We start from the raw sequence: 14,199 nt of genomic DNA on the forward strand, positions 1-14,199 counted from the left end.
TCTTAGGAAGACAATGATAATCTTTGTAATTAGGGTAAAACAAATTAAATCAGTGTCTGTGTCGATTTACAAGTCTGGGCAAAGTAGCTCACCAGATGGATTGTCAATACGAGGGGAGATGGATCTGACACTCCAAATGCCACTGAAACATGCATGGAATGATCTGATGGAGCATCACATTTGCCTTTTCACAATGAAGTGGAGAGCCTGTCAAGGATATCGGAAGGGACGAACCGTGGAGAGGCAGGAGAGCGGAAGAAGCCCCATATGCGTAGCGGCGGAATGAGGGGTTAGCCCGGGCTCAGCAGTTCAGGAGTCGTATAGAAACCAATGCCCTCAGGCAGCAGATGTGGGGCGACCTGGATGCTAGGCGGGTCTCAGGACATCTGAACATCAATGCTGAGCGAAGGAGAATCAGTGACCCGGAAATATATAGCCCCAGAGAGAGAGACAACGGATGGACAACAAAGCACAGGAAACAAGGGACAGGACAGAGTAGTAGCCCCCTCTGGCTGCAGAGGTGTGACACAGCCCCTCCTTTGTGAAAGATTAGGAAGGTGAGTATTGTAGTCTAATTTCAAAAGCAGGAAGAATAGGACTCTTTAATTTCTTTGTGCTCTCAGCAGAGATAAGCACTCATACATACAGTACAACTAGGAGAACTGCATTGAAAGCAGAGACCCTGCCCTGTCTCTCTCACACCTGAAGAAGGCTCCACGGCCGAAAAGTTGTGTTCTTTTTCTTCTTTTTTTCAGCATGGAATAAACCTATTACTTATACTATTGTATTTTGTTTGAAAGGAATTTGATCTTCCTTTGGGAAGGGAGAAATTCCTTAAAAAGTGAACTTCTTCCCCTAAAGACGGTCATTCTAGGTTATATTATGCTGTGTCACAAACCTCGACTTGGAATCTATTGAATTAAGTTTAGCTGGTTACAGCTTAATGGGTACAATTATGTGATGGGAAAATAATCCAATTTGGTTCAATGACCCGTTGAATGGTGCAAATTTGAAAGTGGCAATAGGATAAAATGATACTGCTTTCAGCTTCCAATAATAACCAAGTATTCTCAGGTCTGGTGTTAATTAAAAAAGGTCGTGTGTGACTGGGGTGCTTCAGGGAAGAAAATTACACCAGACAACAAAGGAAGACAAGTCTTCTTGCGAGGCAAGTACTGTAAGTGCCAGTCTCCAAAGATGTCAAATTAAATGCCAATTCAACAGATGGCACATTTATATGGAGAATATGCAAAATTGAAAAGGAGTACACAGCCATGCAGTGTACTGATCTTTTCACTTAGCTCCTACAGTTTTTGGAAAATCAGCCTGATAATGTGTGATCACACTAAATTTCAGTTTAGCAGCTATTTGCAGAATGTTTCTGTGCTTTAAAAAATCTTATTCCATTTAAGCTGTAAAGATCAGACAATTGATTTTAAACTCATTCCCAGCTCTTATTTAATGGAAAACAGATTGTAAATGGCAATCCAGTGGTTTCAAAAGTGTTTTCATCATGCAACTATCTTCAGCCATCTACACTGTGTGGGAAGTGTGAGTAGGATTAATGTAACAGAAGAAATGGACTTTTAAATACTGATAAAATTCTTGCTTATGGTGTTGTGTGCCAGTTGGATAATGGGCTAACTAATGTTAAGTAAACACATTAAAAATTATTTTCTCATAGCTTTTCCTTAGTATCTGTAAATGAAAATGAGCACAGTGACCTCTTTCCTCCTAAGTACTAACTAGGGCGCATAGCTAAACAACTGTGATTGCTAAATTAGGCATCAAGAACTGTACTTTGTGATGCAGATGACTCCTTTAGAAACAGGTCAAGTGGAAAGTACTGAAAGCCACTACATGCTTCTGTCATGCAAATCTTTGTTTTAGTGACACAAGAATAAGGGCTGTTCATATATCAAAAAACACTCCATTCATTTTTGATTAAAATGTCCAAGGAAACTATGGAAACTAACTAAAGCTACTGAAAAATATTTCAGAATCAGCAGTAGCACTTTTTTTTTTAGAGTTCTGGACTGAAAGACCATTGACTTTGTTAAACTAATAGAGATACCTAATGCATGTAAATAACACCGGCATCTACAATCTTTAAATGATATTAATTTTCCTGTTGGTACATTTATGTTAATTTTAACCCTAAAGCTATGTTTTGTTAACTTCAAACACACAAAATTAACATTTAAAGAAAATTAAAAGTGTATAAAAAACTGCAGATATGAGGCTGTTTGATCATGCTCTATTTTAGGGGTGTTGCTTTTAAGCTTTGAATCTGCAGACTGTTATTTTTTTCTGACAGCTTAAAATGTGATGAGCTAGAAGCAATGCAAAACATAATCAATAGTGTATTGTGATGTTTTTAGCAAATCATCAGTTTTTATCTGATGTTTTCTGAGACACCAGAAGCTTTGGATGATCTTCTTTTAATATTGCAGTAGACACATGTATTAGTCTGAACACTCCATTTAGACACTTTTTGAGTTGTCTTAGAGTTTGAAGCAAAACTGATTTTTGACTATCGGTGTGAGAGTGGCCTTCCTTTTGTATATTCAGTTTTTCAATACTATGCCATCCATTTTTGTTATTCTAAACATGCACGGAGAATGTGATTTACTCTTAAGGAAGTCTCCAGTCCTTCACAAATCACTGTAATTAATAAAGAAATTGATATTTGCATATTCAGCAACATTCTGTATGCTTTTATTATACATCTTATACATTATTACCATTTCATAACTTGAAAAGATTCCATCATTGTAGAAAAACAGGCAGCATGTGACTTAAAAACCAATAATATGTAGACTACAATGTCTTATTACAGCACCCAATAATATCAGCATCGCAAAACATTTGAGTCAAAGTAACGTGAATGGAGATTAGAATTAATACAGGGGTTCTATTCTTTTGAATAATATTTGGGACTTAATTTAAAACCCACTTGTAGTTTATCTAATTTTTAAATATTTTTTCGTAAGTAATGGTGTGTTGTATTGATGAACTTCAATATTGTTACTGTTAATTTCAATATTGTTATTGTTACATGCTTTGCAGACTGCAGTATAATATTTATTTGGGTTGAAAGGGATGGTTTATCAATACGAAGTACATCACAGCCAATTCTTTGGACACAGTGCTTGTCACCTGTTGCTCCACTTTGACAAAGTACACCCTGGAGCACAAGCAGCAAATGTCACCTCTCTTGTCAACAGCCTTCTGGATCATTTAAAGAGGAGCAATTGCATCAAATCATGTACTGATGCCACAGATTCTCAATGTCAGGAAGAATCCAGCTAAACCTCTTTGTTAGTTCCAAAGCCCTTTGCTTGCTGCCTGTTGCTTGTATAAAAGGAAATAATGCAATGCTAAATGATTACTAATACAATGACATGAGGAAAATGAAATGTGGTATGAAATGAAATATTTCAAAATATGCAAATATTATAAACTTGACATTTTACCATTCTTCATAATTCTTAAAGTGCATGTTTTAAATTGTCTTACAGATATACTGCCTCCTTAATGACACATGCAAGGTCATTTTCTCTTGGTTCTTTAAAAACCATCCCATTTAGTTTACTGATGATAGCCAGTGATGGGTATTTTAGTAACAAATTTTACAATGAAAAAAAAATCATTATCTTTATTGTTTAATGTTCTCAAAGAAACCTCTAAGAATTATGTATTGAAAATATAAATAAGTAAAATTGCAATGAATTCTAAACAACATTTAAAGGAAGGTGAAAGGTGAATAATAAACACTCAATAATAAATGTCTATTTTCTTCACTCCGATAAAGAAAAAACTAGTTAAGCTAATCATCCATGCATCACTGTGTAATTTGACAGTACTGTAAGTGAATTCAGGAGCCGTGACCTCACTACAGAATTACCATAATGAAGGATCAATACAACACCTGGAGATAAAATGATCAGTATTTGTAATGACATGACATTAATAACTATACAGTTAAATCAACCATAGTTTCATATATATAGTATAAATACAGTTTCATATAACATTCAGTAGTATCTTAAAAGTTGATATGCATCAAACATTTAAGATGCTAGTTCTATGGGACTCATTGAAAGCTGTAGAAAAAAATATCAAAAATAAATTGAACAAAATAAGCCATGAATACTAATTGTGTTTTGTAAATTAAAACATTCATTGTCATATTGTGTATACTGTAGCTCTGTGTTGTGGCCATTCTGTGATGGCTTGACTCCGGCTCACTGCCACGCTGTGCCGTAAGTGCTTATTGAAAATGGATGGATGTTGTGTTAACTAGTTTAATAATACAATGCCAATTGAAAGCAGCCACTTTTCTATCCTGGTTGTGGTGACCTCAATATGCTATGGTTGTTCGTTCCAGATGGACTCCCGGATGGTTAATTAAATTCCTTATTTGAGCTAATAATGTCATTGATTAGATTTACTAGGCTTTTGTAATTGTTTTCTGCTTCAAAAATGTTGCAGTTACTTATACTGTAAATATTCATAAGTAAATAAAAAAATTCAAGGTTGCAGAGCTGGAAGCAATTCCTTTAAAAGTCGAATTTGTAAATTATTTCTAATACAAACAAAAGTCATACTGTGATATGTACTGTATATGTCCCAACATGTAAGTACTTCTAAATTTGTAGTGATGATAAAAAATATATTAAAAGAGCTAAGGAGCTAGGGACTGTAGAAATCTGGTGTCAAAACCAATTACAATTTTTCTGAAAGTGCAGTACATTCACCAATTTTTTGCTGATGCAAGTGGTGTCCAGTATAATACCTCTTTTTCATTATAGGCAGGTCTCATTTAAAATGCTTGGCGCCTCTAGATGTACTGTATGTCATTGTGTTTATTGACAGATTTATATAAGATATGTTTGGAGAGAACTATGGAAATGATGCCCAGAATCTAAAAAATGTGCTTGTTGTTGTCAGAATGTTGTTATTTTATTGTTGTTGTTATGATTTTAATGTCTAGAAAATCAATGTTTGTCCAGTATGACACATGTGGTAGTCTCAGTTATTTATCTCATTTACTCTACTGTATTCCTATTCAGTGTCCTTCATGTGTTAGTGTAGACGTCCTTCACTAGTCTACCGTATTGTATGCCCTTAAATGATTTAGCATTTACATGTACCATATTTCCTTTTTCTACTGCTTTTAGAATTCGATTTCTGTTAATTCACTGCTGGAATCTAGCAGTATGAGTAATACTGTATATCCCTAGTCTTTCAAAATGATAGTGTGCATATATCTGTCAAAATGCACCATGAGCTTCATCATGCTTTACATAAAGAACATGATTCTAATATAGTGGAGGCTAAAGTTATTCAGAAATACAAGAAATCCTTGGAAACAAGCGTGGGAGATGGTCTAAAATGTAAATGACACAGTGAGCACTGTAAGCAATACATCCCTGTGAAAACTGTGCAAGTTCTATTTTCTTACAAGCATTGTCGATTTGTGCGTCAGGCGGTTGACAGACATACTTCATTCATCACACTTGGGACTCCTGATAACATCTGTTACTGAGATGCTAAAATTCCCTGACAGAAGGAGGCACGACATTGGGGACCTGGGGGTTTGTCAGTTTGTAGGTTTTGGCAAAGAGGTACATGTTAAAATTCACAAATAATGAAAAAGAGAAATGAATGTTATCATAGAGCCTTATTGTTTTATCGTGCACTAATCTGCTTCTCTTCCCAGCCATCCCATCACTGCAAATCTCAATTCATCTCAATTATTCATGCCAATTTTAAACGAACCGCAGTATTAACAAGGGTTGCCAAGGCTGAGCATGTTTTTTATTATGTGTACAAAAAATGAGCAACAAACAATGGAGGCATTAATAAATGAGTAAAAAGATAATTATGAAGTGAACTGTATTTTCATTTGTATTAATGCTTAACCAGGGCTGGTTTGAGACCAAGTTCATTAGCCTTGTCACTTCAGTCACAATTAGTCAGGTTTACTAGGGTCAGACTGGAAGGTTTGTCAGTCCGTCTCCTCTGTCAAATAATGATGGGATAGGAAATTAAAAAAATGTTAAACAATTATGCAGACAGTCCAGGCTTCCCTCTTTCACCATTAAAAGTGTATCCATACTTTGATTTACAAAATCTAAGTGTATTGTATCTTGGATGCCTTGAAGCCTGAGTCTGTGAAGTCTTATGCTTAGTATGAGTGAGAATGACTTGGACTTACATGAACAATCAAGAACTGCTGTGTCTCTGGACAGAACACTAACTGTTTAATGATCACCTCAGTGAGACATTCATCTCAATATCCCAATGCCAATACAACAGGAGTCTTTCTTTCCCCGTGTTTTTTGTTCAAACACCCCTCCACCACCAGTACAACAGCCCTTTGATTGGTTTTATTAGGGGGATCTGACAGTTTCCACCACTGCCCTGCAAAAGAAGGAAAAAATATTAGAGGGTTGAATTCAGATCCTGATGGCACCAGCAAGGGGATTGCTTTGTTTTTGAATCTTATTTAAAATATTGTGTTTCGATTTGGTCAGCCCACAACAAAAGGGAAATTGTTGCTTTAGAAAGGTTAAAAAAAGACCAAATAGAATTATTTCTAGTCTTAACAGGCTGCCATATAAAAAGCAACTAATACCCTTTGGTCTAGATAGAACAATGAAGACCGAGATAGGGTCAAACCAGGCGGCTATTTCAAACTCAGCAGTTAATACAGAACATGTGGTGACAACTGGAATCTAAAAGGAAATTCATTTAAGAAGGAAATTAGGAAACATTTTTCACATAAAAAGGTGTGGATGTCGGGAACTACATTCCCAGTCAGATGAGGTCCAAACTCTGGGATCCTTCAAGAAGCAACAATACGCTTTTAGGTTTATTCAGCTTCTAAACTACCAATTAGGCCTCCTGATTGATGGCCTACTTTATTTTGCAGCCTTTTATATGATATTATATCCCTCTAGTCTACTGTGCTAAAACCAAAATATGATCTTAAGACTTTGTGTCATTTAATACAAATGCATTACTTGTTGGTGTACTGCCTGTATCTCTAGAGCCTCAGCTTTGTTAAAAAAAATTCTGTAAATGGTCATAGACTATTCCTTCCTAAATGTTCATACAGTATATTTAAGCAGATTTAACAGACGTTCTTAGAATAAAGGTACAAGTGTGGTATGAGATCATGTTTCAGAATTTACAGATGAATCTTTGTTATAACTTGATTCCCATTACTCCCTTTCTTAGCTTGGAGCCTGATGGCTAGTGAACAGTCGGAATTTGCAATCTGGTCCAATTTATTTTTCATGATGTGTTTCTCTAAGAAACTATTGTTCTTTAAAGCTCACGAGACTCCACTTCAATTGACCAGTTTATTTCCTATCATTCTTTCTCAAAGCTGTTTTTCATTATTCTTTCCTGTCAATTTCAAATATTAATGATGTTGCAGAAAGCCTTATAAATTGCCTTTTGTTTAATTTCTTTTCTGTGTGATCCAGTCTTTAATTTACCATGGACCCTCATTCTCTTAACAGGCAAGATGTCATGAAATATTTCCCCAATGGATATTCAATCAAATAGCCATTAACCTCTGTCTACAATCGTTATTTTCTAGGAATTAAAAAATAATTATTTCAGATCAAAGCATGGCTGGGGGCTTTCTATAAACTAAGTGGTTTGTTGGTTTACAGATCACATGTGCTTTATAAATAGGAAGAGCAGATTTTTACCTTGGGCCTTAAACTTCAGCTGTGTTCCCTTTATGAATTCTTATCAGAGACTTGAAGAAAGCCAAGGTTATTGGGCAGGAGATAACATTTTTTATCGCCTGCGTTTTAATGCTTTCATTACGATACAAAGTTCTGTTTTGTAGCACACAAATGTGAAGAGTTAGAGGTTAATACACTCTCCAGAAAAGAATGAGGTATTCTGTTGCAAGCACAGTAATCAAATGATTTCCCCCCTAATTAAAAATTCTTAATAAAAAAGCATAACATGTTTCAAATGAACAAAGAACAGTATTCTTTAGCTCACTACCAGTTATGCTTTCAAAGTATATATAAATAGTGCATATTTTGTGACAGTATATATTATAATATATATACTGTATATACACCTATATTCTATGTTTTATTCAGGAAGTTACTCCTCCCCATTTTATGTTTCACTTAATTCCAATTTAGAATACAATGGAAGCTGAGCTTAGCAAGACTTAGCTGCTCAGTGTTGGGATAGAACACCTCCAAATATAGCCAGTTGCTGTTCTTCTGATGAGACATTAAACAGAGGTCCTCGCTGTACATTAAAGATCCCATGGCACTGTTCACAGGACTAAGCGCTCACACAATTCCATGTTGGGTTTGCTCAATCTGGCATAACCTAAAGTTTTCCCTTAATTCACCTGGCTACTCTGACTCACTCAGATGGGAACTGAGTTTGAGTGAAGACTAAACTACCCTGATATATGCTCTGTTGGCATTATCTCAAGAAATAATCAAACAGTGACGTGTGTACAGATCAATTGGGCTTAAAAAATATATATTTCTTCTGTTCTGCCACTCAGTATTGTCTCCTGTTGAAAAGGATGCCGCTGACATTTTTGTGAACAAAGATAAAAATTTGGAATCCCTAAATCTCTGTCTCACGGGTTACACTTTGTTAAAGGAAATTTGCAGCCACAGTGAAAAACCAAGTTGTGTAAAAGATACAATTATCACCATTACAGGAGAACTACTACAATATAAAATTGTCAGCGGGACTGAAAATGATAATGAGAAAGCCTGTAGGCTGGCCACATAATGGGCTTAATCATGGATTTCAAGTAGAAAAATACAAGGAATTAAAAGTGTTGAGAGAACGTTCATTCCAGATGTAATCATGTAACAATATCAATTTAGCAATAGTAATAGAAAAATACAATTAAATCTCCTGGAATGTATAGTTGGGGTCATTTAACAAACAGAGGACATTCAAATGTCTATGATTGACACAAAAATATTATAGCTTCTGGAAAGTTGTTTTTGATGATTCATGGTTAGCATTGTTTATGTATTTTATGAATCTTGCTTTAGAAACATAAATAACCCACAATAATTAGGATATAACTACATATTCAGAATACAGTATGCAATATGCCTACATTTTAATTCTGTTTTTTTAAAAAGGTTGACATTATCTTGTTTTTTATACTGTTTTTTCCCTGATAATTTTTAATTTAGTACTGCAAATAAATTCAAAGCACTGTTTAAAAAAGATGTTGATTCACGAAAGGATAGGAAAAAATGGGGAAAAGATATGTATTTGTGCTTTTTCAGAAAGCTTAATAATTAAAATGGGAATTCAAGTTAAAGTTGAAGACATTATTGTCACAATTAACACATGAACAGTCATGAAATCTACCAGGGAAAGGCTTGTGGGAATTGTTATAATATGTTCAGATTTGTATTCACTGTTGGACATCACCCAAAAAGTTTAAAAGGCCCTAGGATGTTTGGTTTCAGAGAACACCAATTTTCAAATTCCATCCAGTCCAACAGGGAATGCAATACTATGTGACCTACCATTATAACTTTTACTCTGACTCAATTTCCCATAGGCTTTTTCCTGGCAGATTTCATGAGTGTTCATCTGAGGATTTTGATTACAGTAACAAGAGGTTTCCAGCAATGTCTGTGCTTAATAATTAAGCATCTTTATGCTATAATGTGCAGAATATTCTCTGGAACTGGTACAAAATATAAAATCCTCTTGAATCCTGCCATCCCCTAACCCACCCTCACAAGGACAAAAAAGAGTAAGTAAATTGTAGGTTCTTGGGGCTTGGAAGAAAATACCTGACAAAAACCCATACAGAGCTGGTCATCATTCTACTGCCAAAGTCAAAGAATGTGTCTTGATTGTAATCTATATTCAAAAACTTCAGAACTTTGATTGAGTTTTTAGAAAACTGGATGAAAATAACATACCTGGTACACACTGATAGAAGAGATCTGAGGATCTGATATTATTGTTCTGCTTCTTACTTTGTGCAGATTTTGCATTGGACTGCAATAAGCATTTGCTGTGCATGATGAATGCTTTTGCAAATTGTTATGGCAGACTTATTCCTCCTGCCTTCTAGCCTGCATTTAAATTTCATCAGCTTTAACAAAGGAGTCGACATTGGAGAACAAACTGCAAGATGCTGTCTTTTTTATTCCTTTGCCAGCTAAAAACTAGATCAGATCTCTTTTAAAGTCAAGAAAAAGATCTTCTCTTTAGCATGACAGATGGATGCTTTATGACAGGGATCAATAGCTGTACAGAGATCAGGGATGACGCTTTAAGTACATAGCATTGATCTTTAATGAACTGCATAGACTCCAGAATCTGAAATCTGAAAATTTGGGGGGATTTTCTATATGATGTGTTGATGTTGAAGTTTTATGTACTAGTGCATTAATTACATTAAGTTATTCAGGAAAAAGTTACATTGGTTTTGTTTTCTTGTTTGCTTTTCCAGAAATGAATATGGTAGTCAAAAGAAATGGTTTTGTTTATGATATACATTTCTGTGCAATTTCTGTGCAATGTAGCATTAATTATTTTAAATAATGGCCTTGCTGTCTTTATAATTGTTATTTCTGTGATGGTATGAGTATTTGAGCTGACCAATGTTTTGTTGTTTTCACTATCAAAATGTACAACAAAGAATGTATTTTATTAAAATGCACTTCATATTACATATATTCTGCAATATTATATGTCATATTCCTGTATATACAGTAAATGCATTTTTAATATGTACAAAACTGAAGTTTTATAACAGCCATTTTAAAATGGAGAACTGAAGGTCAGGCTCATTGATTTGTAATGCAAAATAAAGTTAGTAAAGGTCACCTATACGACAAAGATATTACCTGATCTTGAATGCAATGCAGAGCCCTGTTTTGTAATACAAAATGAAATATTTTATATCTGTATTTTGCTTTTGCCATCACAGAAGTTTTTAAGCTTTGGGGATGCAAAGCACTTCAGTTCCTTAATGAAGTTTATAACTGAAGTGGTAGAGCAAACTGTGGGCAATGTAACGTTACACATTACATAACCCCCCACCTCATCATAACACTGTCATATAATACTTTTATTATTACTTTTTGTTGACTGTCATCAGTAATATCAATGCAAATTGAGAACTCAGATGATTCCCATATTTATATTCTGGTATGATAGCTGACTTTTGTTAGTGCAAACTTACAGGATCTACAGTATGCAGGAACAGCTATTAAACATGTATAAGACCCATTGGTTGTTAGACTGTTATGGTGGCAGAGTCCTCTTAGGCAGTGTGGCCAGTTCTGCACCTATAATACCACAGTCCTTCAGGTTTTACAAGTCATCCTTAATTCACCAATTCCCAAATACTTAAAACAATTTTGCTTTCACCACTGAAGCAAATTTACGTTTTGTATGATTCAGTCATTCTATATTTCCATTTTATGACAATCAAGGACCAGCATAGGCTGTTTCCTGATAAAACCAAGATATAAGCTCATGTGATCTGAACTATTACGCAGTTTACTACACTATGTATTCTGTCAGGTTAGAACTTGTAGCCGCCTTCTTAATGAATATTGAAAAGAAAGCTTAACACCTTTACACTTTTGTTGTGTAACCGTAACTTAATCCCATATTTGAAACTTTGGGATGCAGCTGTCTCCTACTGTTATTTTAAGAAATTTTAATAAGAATTCCATTCAAGGTAAGGATGTCAGCTCTTAGGTGTATAAAATATACATCAGGGGCATTCTGAAGCTCTTCTCAAGAATATAGAGTGATCTTCTGTCACCTTTTGAGTCTTTGCCCTATTACTTAGAAGCATTACAGGAGAATGTGCTGTTTTGTTACTGTATAGAGAAACACATTTTCTCACATTTTAACATTGCATACACTAATGAAGTCCCATATTCAACAATGTGTGGTTTTCATTACATTGAAATCAGGACTTGTTATTTCTGAGAAAGGAGAGTCTGCATGCTTTTTTTGAAAAAAGATCATCTGTTATATTCACAGCTAGTATGTAAACAAATGAGCAGACAAAATGTAAACCTACATTTGACTGAAGTCATAAAACATCCAGGAAGGAGCTGAATATGTATGTGAATCCAAAACACCAGCAGGAAAATAACTGTGTTAAATCATCTGTAACAATTGGCCTTTTTATTAAAAATGTATCATCAATTTTCTAGGTTGTTTGTGCTGTGCAGACTTTTGTTCAGTTGTATGTTTTGTACAAACAATACTTGTTTTCTTTATTTTCATTTGACATTTTGTAATGGTAAAATTAACCTCAGTAACATCTGAGTAAGAAATGAAAATATAAGCAAAATCATTCAATAAAGGCAAAATGAATTGTAAAAACAATGTCAAGTTATTAATATCATTTTACTGATGAAGAGCCGATTGTCATGGTTTTTAATGATATGTACTGTACACTATACACTTTTTTAATGTTTTTCAGCTTGTGTTTACAGTTATTTCTGTAGTTGTTTGTACATATTGACTTTTGAAGAAGATAGATGTGTGTAGTTTGACCATGATTGCATTTTAAAGAAAAAAAAAGAAAATTTAAACTCAAGCCTTCCTTCCCTTTAAGCCTTACATAAATAATCAACCTACTTCAAAAGCATTATGAATCAGGTACTGAATCTATTTATCCAGATCCAACACAGATGGTTCGCCTGCACAATTGAAAGAAAAGATGACTTCTTCTTTCCTTCTCCAAGCCAAGCATTCTCTGTCTTCTCACTACAAGGCCTCTTTGAGAAACCTGCGTTTGTTTGCCAAGTCAGGTCTTTCTGAATCCCTGTCATATTTTTTTCCCCTGGTAAAATCAATACCCTGTGTCCTCAAAGATTATTAAGGAATTAGCAGTGAAGGCCAAAGTGATGAAAGAGAATATTAAGTACTTCCGAGCAAAATTTTTCCAGAATAGAGACTCAAGCATTCAGATTAGGAGGATAACTGTCTGACCTGTACTTTGCAATGCTCTCTAACACACTCTTGTGCACTTTGGTTCAAATACGGAAGGACCCAAATAAGAGCAGATTTTCTGTACAGCAAAGGCTTAAGTTAGGTTTTCCCTTTAAATTCTGAGCTGAGTACTTGAAACATTGTTTGTGCTTTTAAAAGATAGAATAACACAATCTTGTTTTCTCCTGTTAATTATTTTATTCTGTTGGCATCCTTCCTCATTGCTTTATTTTGTCTCAGAACTCCTGAGAACACTTGAAAAGGAAAAGTGCTTACAAAGCTATGACTACCTACAGGAGGATGCTGCAGCTAAATGCACTTTTTTTTCTTTTCAAAACAGCAAGGACACTTAGACGTGAGAGATTTGACAGTAACAGAGAATTACAAAATGCAGAAATGTGTTGTGGATTAGACAAAAATAATACTTTCAAAGAGTTTTTTTTTATTATGATTATCTACTTGAGTGTGTAATGCATATTTTTTCAGTAAGAGTAGGTGTAAAATCAAACACCAGTTAAAAGTTCTAAAAGTTACACTTTAAATGTAACCTTCTTCAAGTCCTCAGTTTGAATTGCTTTGCCTTTTATTGCACACTGAAGCATGAACTGGTTTCTGAACTGAACTGGCTTTAGGGGCTAGAACAAAGTTCTCCCAAGGTCATACTTAATGGCAACTAGCTCTTATCAAAAAAGAAAGGAAGTGTTGCCTGTCATTTAGCACCAGTGCTTCTTAACCTCAGGCATCCTCTTCTGTTGCCACTGTCCATCTGATTCCTGTCCTTATCATGATGTTCTGTATGGAGCCAATTGCTTCCAGACCCCACTGCAATCACATTGTAATGTGATCAGGTCAGAGTCAGAGCGCTACCATTCTGTGCAGTATATGTGAGCTTCACATCTCACTGATTTTCGACATTTTGCTCTGTTGAGCTACGTTCTCTGAATTCCAGCTAAACTTCTGGAACTAGCTTCAAGCACTGCAGAGTTTAGGGTACCCAATATTACTTGCTTTCAGCTGTTGAAGGGGATCAAAACAGACAAGAAGTGCAATAGAACAAAAATTAAATGTTAATCATATCACACAGTTTGCTAGGATTGAAAAAGCTTTCTGTGTTTGTGATGTTTACCACTAATAAAAACACCTTTCATATTTCTCGTGATGAACACTTATTGGTGGATGCTTAACTAG

Source organism: Lepisosteus oculatus, chromosome 25 (genome assembly GCF_040954835.1).
Source record: "Lepisosteus oculatus isolate fLepOcu1 chromosome 25, fLepOcu1.hap2, whole genome shotgun sequence".
Classification (NCBI taxonomy): Eukaryota; Metazoa; Chordata; class Actinopteri; order Semionotiformes; family Lepisosteidae; genus Lepisosteus; species Lepisosteus oculatus.